Source organism: Cryptomeria japonica, chromosome 3 (assembly GCF_030272615.1).
Source record: "Cryptomeria japonica chromosome 3, Sugi_1.0, whole genome shotgun sequence".
Lineage (NCBI taxonomy): Eukaryota > Viridiplantae > Streptophyta > Pinopsida > Cupressales > Cupressaceae > Cryptomeria > Cryptomeria japonica.
In genome coordinates this window covers 51,008,668-51,017,498 of record NC_081407.1, presented here as the reverse complement: position 1 = coordinate 51,017,498, position 8,831 = coordinate 51,008,668, and positions in this window count along the sequence as shown.

Genomic DNA, 8,831 nt, shown 5'->3' with positions numbered 1-8,831 from the left:
ACAGTGTTGAATGTACTTAGAATGATCTGATCAAGTAAATATTGTGCTACTCAAAACAGATCAAACCATTCTTGTTGTTTTCTAATCATTACAATAGAATCAAATCCGCTAACCGAGTTAGCTCTAAGAAGCTTCATTGTACAAATCCTCTAACAAGATGATCCATTAGTTTGGATTCTCAAATCCTCCAGTGAGGTTACTCCTAACAGGGTAGTACTCTTTAAAGGGTATAAGCTTCTAATCAAGCTTTGGGATCTCTAACAAGATTTGCTCATAGAAGAGCACTTTGTAAGACCTTAAGCGGCCAGTTATCTATTACTGCAGATAGTTAATTTGTGAGTTCCATCTCACCATGATTTTTACCTATTTGGGTTTTCCACGTATAAACACTTGTGTTATGGTGGATGCTTTACTTTTTGTGGATGTTGTTATATCATTTTGGATAGCATGTATTTTGTTTTAATGCTTGGTTAAGTTCATCTACCGGTTAGTGTTTGAAGTAGTGTTTTATTTGGTGTCACTGATTCACCCCCCCCCCCTCAGTTCTTTTCAAGTCCATCAATTGGTATCAGAACCTAACTTCTTTGAAGCCTAGCCGCTTAGAAGGGAGTCTTGAAACTACCATGGGGGACAAAAGCTACTTCGAGATGGCTAGAGACCTAGAAGATAGCAGAAATGAAGTTGAATCCCTTAGGGGCAAACTGAAAGCTTATCAAGTCAAAAGGAGAGAGCTATCTGAAAAACTGTTAGAAATATCTGATAATAGTTCTTTAGATGAAGCCAATATTGAAGCTTTAGCAGATGAAGTTGAAAAGGTGAACGGTGAGAAACTGAATCTAAGGAGGGAGCTAGAAGGTCTAACTATCCACATGAGTCAGAAACTGGAAGCCAAAAGAGCTGCTGAAGATCTTATCAAGGTAAGAGATCAAGAGAATATAAAGATCAAATGATAAAAAGACACTATGCATGAGAACATGATTGCTGAAACAGAAGAAAAGGAAAACCTAAAGCTAGATCTTGAGCTGGCATCATCTATGAAATAGAACCTATCTAAGCATAATGAAGATCTTGTCAAAAAGCTTACTAAAGCCATTGAGAAATTGGAGAAGTTCATCAAAAGTTATACCATACTGGAAGAACAAATTCAATCACAGAGAATGAATAGTGATATCTTTGGACTTGGTTTTCATCCAACTGAAAAAGATGAATCCTCCAATACAAAGAACAAAACTGCTCCTAAACTCAATAAGACTACCGATAAGAAGGTTTTTAAACCTATCCGCTTTATTTATCATAAGCCTAGTCATACTGCAAATGTCTGCAGAGACAAACCTAACATAAATGCAAATTACAGTAGTAATGCTAGGTACGTGTTTAGAAAGTTTGAAGGTCATTTCTTCACATGTGGAATGTATGGGGATAGACATATTGAGTGCAGATATGGAGAAAACAATCTTGTACCACACATGCATCCTAGATCAAATGGTGACTGGATAAAGAACTTTGATAACCGGTTAAACCTGAACTGGCAAAGATCCTAAGACAACTGGTTTAGTCCATTCAAGATGGAAAAGGTAACAAATGTTATTTGTGTTGGCATTATGTGAACCAGTATGAGGACATAATGACATTGTATGTTGTCATTGATGTCAATATGTTGCAGAGGTGTGAACCGGCATATGTGAGAACCAGTATAACACTATGAACCGACATTTGTGAAAAAGTGAAGTGGTGTGCTTGTTCAAGGTGAACCGACATATGGTTATGGGAACCGGCACATGGAAGCGATGTATGACTACCGGTTGGTAGTCTCAACTTTAGGGTTTCTAGTTGAAGTTTTTCAAGCCTGTGTGGTTCAACCGGTGACTTTGTGCGATGAGTTAGCATGACAACAAAGAACAAGATTGTGTTGCCACGTAAGCCCTGTGTGCATGAAGGATCGTGTATGAAGAAGATCTTGCCTATCTACCTCGGGAATATGAGAAGACTATAAAACAGTGACAACGTGTGATGGGTTATCAGCCGCCATGAAAATGACAGAAAACAAACGATGGAGATTAATGCAGTATGCTCAACGGTCAGGATTAAACCGTTTGAGTTCCTTAACCTATTAGGTTTAGGGTTTAGGGTTTATGCTACCGACCTAACTGTTTTCTATAAGGTCGATGTTGTGACTGTTTCTAGGGTTGTTGGCAAAAGTTGTGTGTGAGTATCCAAGAGAAGAGATACGTGATTCTTGCCAGACCAAAAGGAGATAAGTGATAACTGTAGAGTGTAAGTGCAGAAGGTAAAGAGGAGCTTAAGCGGATCTGCATTGGCATTGAGTGCTATTACCAGATCAGTGTAATACCTGTTGATCTCTAACCACCTCAACAGTTGGAAAATCCCTTAATAGGGTAGCCTTAACCGACTTGTTGTAAATCCTTTAACAGGGTAACTCTAACCTACTGAGTTCGAAGTCCTTTAGCTATTGAGTTCTTGAAATCCTCTAACAAGGTAACCTTTAACAGGGTTTAACCCTTAATCGGGTATTGTAGCCATCCCTTAACCAAGTGATCTCTAACATGATCGGTTCCTAGCAGAACCTATTGTAATGTCTCTAACCAGACAAGGCTTCTAACATAGTGGACTTCCAAAGAGTTCAAAAATAGCTTGTGGGTATTCATCCCCACCGTGGTTTTTCCCAGTTGGGTTTCCACATGAAAAATATGTGTGTCATGTGTGATGCTTTTCTATTATTTGTCAAGCATATGATGGTTCTATGTTTTATGCCTGTCAATAAAACATGTTGAACTAGCTGTTATTATGATCTGATGATAGATCACTTGTTTATGCATAAGGGTGAAATGGTAGAGTAGTCTTGAGTTGAGTGAAAAGCTAAGTGAGTAACTGGTTAATGCTTGTCTCAGACATTCTTAGCTTTACCGATTGCACTCTGTTTCAAACCGATTTCACTATTTGCCAGTCTTTTGAAGTGTTTGCTATCAAACCGGTTTTGGACTATATTTTTGTCTGTACTGATTCACCCCCCCTCTCAGTACCGGTTTGGTACTATTTGATCATCATTAAGTTATCAATTTGCACCTTCTATAATAACTTTGGTCATGTGGCTATGAATTGCAGAAGAAGAACAGGAATAGGAAATGCAGAACCTTGGAGATCACCTGGTATGGTTTGTTACCACTACAACAAACTGGGGCACTTAGCAAAATTTTGTAGATCAAGAAATAGAAAACCGATCAACTCTTTCAAGGATCAGAAAGGCAAGCATAAAGTTGATGTTGAGGAAACCAGAGAACATATGAATCAAATTTGGAAAAAGAAAGGTGATGAATCGTCTGGAGAAGAAAGCGTTTCTTCACCTAGTGAAGGGAACCCAACATCGATGACTTAAGCCTGTTTTAACATGGCTAAGGAGAGATTAATGGTAAAACATCTCCGGACCCCTTGTAAAATGAGCGGGAAAGAATTTTTGAATCTTGAATTTTGGTGACTTTTTGTTGATGTGTTATCAACCGGTATTTCACTTAAGCGGCAAATTTAGGATTTGTAACCTAAAGTGCGAGCATTTATTGCAGTTGGTAAAAAGGGATAAAATCAAGTTTTACTTTATCATTTTTACCCTAACTCTTTCAAAAAATAAATTTGAAGTGATTGTAGAGCTGAACAAGATTGTCTTGTTGTCAATTGGTGAATTGATTTGTGTTTAGAGAAATCAAGTTGAATCGAAAGTTGCAGAGAGGTGAACGGGTGTGCATTTGGGCATTTCAACTAGGAAACAGAGCAACGTGCAAGAAACAAGGCATTTCTTTGTATACCGCTTCGAAACTTTCTTATCTAGAATGGCATCTACTTCTAAGTCTGTAGAGAGGTTGATGATCACTGTTGAGCCAGAGGAAGCTCTAAAGGAAGACCAAATTATGTCTTATAATGCATTGTCACAAATCCCGAGTAGTGTTGTGGTCAAAGGTGATTTATCTAGCTATATAGATTGCAAGATAGAAGATTTAGGAACTCTACATTTATACACAGTTGAAATCACTCTGTGATAAGAACGGAAAGATTGAAACACAATATGCTAGGGTTTTTGCAAAAGGTTTTCATAATGACGCCTACTTTCTTGAATATTTTGAGGAAGAACACATAAGAATTATTTTGAGTTGAGTCCATGGAGAGAACATGTATTTAGAAAGGACTCATACAATAACCAAGGAAGATATTCAGGTTGTAATGAGTTATTTCTCAACCGGTGAAATTCCTATGCTAACAAGAATTTCAAAGGATACTGTCTTCAAATTAACCAGTTCTACATCTGATAAGCGTGCTTTTTCTATCAACAATATTAGAGACCCTGCAGTGAAACTAGCAGCAATGGTGATAAGCTACCAGGTATTTTACTCCAATAGACTTAACAGTGTTCCATCTACATCAATTCATACAGCACATAGAATGATCGTTGATAATGCAGATTATGATCTTTGTGAAGCCATTAGAGTGCAATTATTTCAAAATTTGCAATCCATTAAGAAGGACAACACACAAAAGTTCAAATATGGTCAACTATTAGCCGGGTTGTTTTTCTATTTTCAGAACTTCCTACCGGGTATTGGAAAGATTGAATGGTCCAAAGACCTATCGGTCAATGCACAGATCAAGAACAACATTAAGGCTATGAAGAATACTTTTTCAGCTGCCATGAATAAGTATTTTAATGAATTTTAGAAAAATATAAGCATGAGAATGAGATTACCTAAAGATGTGGTAAAACACTTTGCAAAAGACATAGTCTTCACTGTTACCATTGACTTTTGCTTGATGCAAGCAATTGAACCTAGAGAGGAAGAGATGGAAGATATGAGCTATGAGGTTAATCATAATTTATTGGTTGGCTATGCTAATACCATGTTAGCATTGCCTAAAGATAAACAACGGGAAAAATTGGACAATGTGGCTGTCCAAGTTGCACCAACAGAAACCAGTACTATACCTGTAGCTAATGTGAAAGGAAAGAAAAAGAATTCTGATGAAAAGTCTCTTGTGAAAAAGACCACAAGAGTGACTCGGAGTGTCCTAACCAAAAAGGAACCCGCACCTAAAGTATATGTAAAGAAGGAGAGTGCACCAAAGAAGAGAAATCGAAAATTGATTTTGCAACCAAATTCTGAGGGTACAGATTCTGAAGAAGAACCAAAGAAGGAAAAATCAACTGGCAGAACACCCAAGAAGGTAAAGGTAGTGTTGAAGGAAACTACACCTATAGATATTGCTACCTACAAACCTAACACAGTTTTTGAGAGAACAATGAAGACATTAAGAAGAAATAGGTTTTACAATGTCAAAGAATATTTTGATTCTTTCATTGAAGATGAGCAGAAGCAAGTCATTCAACAGGTAATAACTTATTTGGGTCATTACAATAGATTTCCGCATGACTTGGAAAAAGATATTTCAATCTCTTTGTATAATACTCTTTTAGATAAATGGGAGGAAGCTAGTCAATTGGAAAAGAAGATTATTGATGAAATATTTGTACAATATTTTCCCAATTTATCATCGGATGGAATTAGTGCTTTAGTTGAGCAATACAAAGTATGTTTTGATTTTAAAATGAGAAGATTGAAGCTTCTTAATGCAAAAAGGGTAGTTATTGAGTCTGAGACACATCAGCTAGCTTGTGTAATAAAAAAGAGGGAAGAACTCATCCACTCTGGCAATAAGGATGATACTACAGATGATGTTCCTCGACCGAAAATGGATGAAGAGGAGATTGTACAATCTGACATAGTCTATCCAATCAAGAAGAAGTATGATTTCATTATTCTTGTTGATGAAGATGTTCAAAACACAATAGACCTATCTAGAGACATCACTGCACCAAATATGGAGCCTCCTACAATCACTGAAGTACAAGTTACATTAGTTGATCAACTGATTGTTCAACTAAAAGTGGACAATGAACCAACAACAAAACAACTGGAGAAACCCCAATCTCCACCGGTCATTGAAAATAATCAAAAGGAGTCTATTGAGAGAGTTGTCACTCAGTTACCTGAAGAGACAACATAGCAGAACACAGAGAGAGCTATCATTAAGAGTGTACCCCCTGAACCAGTGAAGCAGAAACTACTTGAAGATGATGATGATGATTCTTTAAGTATTTTAGGACCCATTGACATGAACACTTTGAGTGCGTCAGAAATGATGAAGATTGCTAATGTTATGCAATCTAGAGCACACAAGAAGAGACTAAAAGTGAAAAGGATTGAAGCAAAGACAATCCAGAATGTAGTAGAGATTTTATCTGGTTTACTACTGGAAACAGTTGTTGCACATCTTCCTACACCCATTAGCAAACTTGGTCAGTTAGTTGCAAATGCATCTGATCAAATCAAGTCACTTGAAGATGTTGCTCAAATGTCTGCTAAGAAGAGCCACAAGAAGAAATATGGAGATAAACTGGCAAAGAACATTGAAAGTGGCAAAATGGCTCTATCTCATAATGGAAGTCTGTTGAAGAAAGCTATTGAATCTGAAGGAAAGTATCTTGCCTCTACCTCCAATGTTTCTTTCTTTTACTCTAACATTTCTAAGAGTCAAGTTTGTTGGCATATGATGAACCAGCATGTTGATATGATGACAATATATGTTGTCATTGATGTCAATGAGTGTAAGTAAACTAGTATGCAGATTGAAAGATGTTGGTGAACAGGTATGAAGAAATGTAGTGAACTAGTGTTAGGGTTTCACTAAGTGCGACTATCGATTGGTAGTCTCAGCTCTAGGGTTTCCAGTTTGGCAATCCAGCTTGTGTGATGCAACCGATGACATTTTGTGATAAGTTAGCTAAGAGATGAGGATGAGATCGAGGTGCCACATCAGCTTTGTGTACGTGAAGGATTTCTTTGAGGATCTTGCATGAAAAGATCAACTGCATTAAAAGTCTACCTCGGGAATGAACTTTCTTCTTGGTGGTATGAGAAGAAAGCGTGATGAGTTACTGATTCCCATGTGCGGTGAAGAATGAATGATGCAGGTTGTCTTGTGATTTGTTTGAGAATGTATTGCTCTATGCAAAGTGTTTGGACCGTCAGGATTGGACCGCTTGTATTGTAAACCTTAGATGCTTAGGGTTTAGGGTTTATGCTACTGACCTAATTGTTGTCTATAAGGTCGATGATGTTTGTTATTGTAAGTTGTTGGCAAATATTGTGTGTGTATCCAAGTGATGAGATACCTGCAAGACCAGTAAAAGAAAATGACAGAGTGTGATTGCAGAAGTAGAGGAACTGAAAAGGATCTGCCTTGGCATGTAGTGTTGTTATCATATCAGAGTTTTTACCTGTTGTCTTCTAACCATTTCAACAGTTGGAAAATCCCTTTATCGGGTAGCTTTAATAGGCTTACTATAAATCCTCTAACCAGGTGACTCAAGTTGATTGAGTTCTTTAAATCCTCTAGCAAGGTAACCTTTAATAGGGTTTCAACCTTTAACAGGGTATATAGCCATCACTTAACCAGGTGATCTTTAACAAGATCGGTTCCTAGCAGAACCTTATTGTAAAGTCTTTAACCGGACTAGGCCCCTAACAGAGCGAGCTTCAAAAGAGTTCAAAAAAAAGTTTGTGGGTATTCATCCCCATTGTGGTTTTTCCAATTTGGGTTTCCACATGAAAAATATGTGTGCCATGTGTTGTGCATTTTTCATGTGATGATTAAGGGTTCTTTGTTTGAGTGATTATGCATACAGAGCTAATAGGTTATGGTATTACTGTTACACCACATGCATATGTTTATGGGTGAAGTTGTTATCAAGTATTGAATGTATTTGAAGTATTCAGACTTATCAGTTTATGTTCTCTGAAGTCTTACTGTGTTTAACCGGTATTGCCATAGTTAAGTTCAGTGATGAAGACAACCGGTTGGTATTACTTTAACTTGATAAGTTGTTGAGAAATTTTTTGTTTGTATTGATTCAACCCCCCCCTCTCAGTACCAGTTAGGGTATCTGTTGTTCATCATTATTTATCAAAGTTGAAACCGAGCAAGAAATGGAAAGGATATGCAAGGCATATGTCCCACTCCAAGAGTCCATTCATACCTTTAACTGGTCTATAGATGATTTGCATGACAGATTGAACAAGAATGATAATGAGAAGGCTAAGAGACTCCGATCTCTAAAAGAGCTCAAGAGTCTGCTCACCTCATAGGTCAACATTCTTCAGAGAGCCTACTCCAATGCAGATGCTATTCTTTCTACTCTTGAAACCTGCATGCTAGACTCAATGGAAGAATTCCATTCCTAGTTGATGTCTACATTTGAGTATACTGCTAACATACTAGAATCATGGGAAAATGCTTTATCACAGATGAAGCAAAACTTCATTGATATTTTTATGAGATTAACCAATGCATGAAATTTTTAAGTTGTAATATATGCTGAACACTTTGATATAGATTTTCTATATATATGTATATATTTTACTTTATCATTTTGGCATTGTTGTCAGAGGGGGAGTAATAATATGTATGTGTGTTTTTGAAAATTTTGTATTTATGCATGCATTAAGGTGGAGTATTGCATTAAAGGGGAGTATGATCACATGTGTAAATATGTTTTTGATTAAGGTAAAACTAGGTTTTGAAGGGGCCCCGAAACCCTTTGCAAGCAGAACTTAAACAACAAAAGCAAAGAGATACAAAAAGGAACAGACCATCAAAAAGCCAGCAAAAAACCAGAGAAAACCAGAAAAAGCCCCCAAAAGCCAACAAGCCAGCCAGACTCCAAGAGAGAAACTAGTTGATTTTTTCTAGGGCATTCACCAGGGTATTGC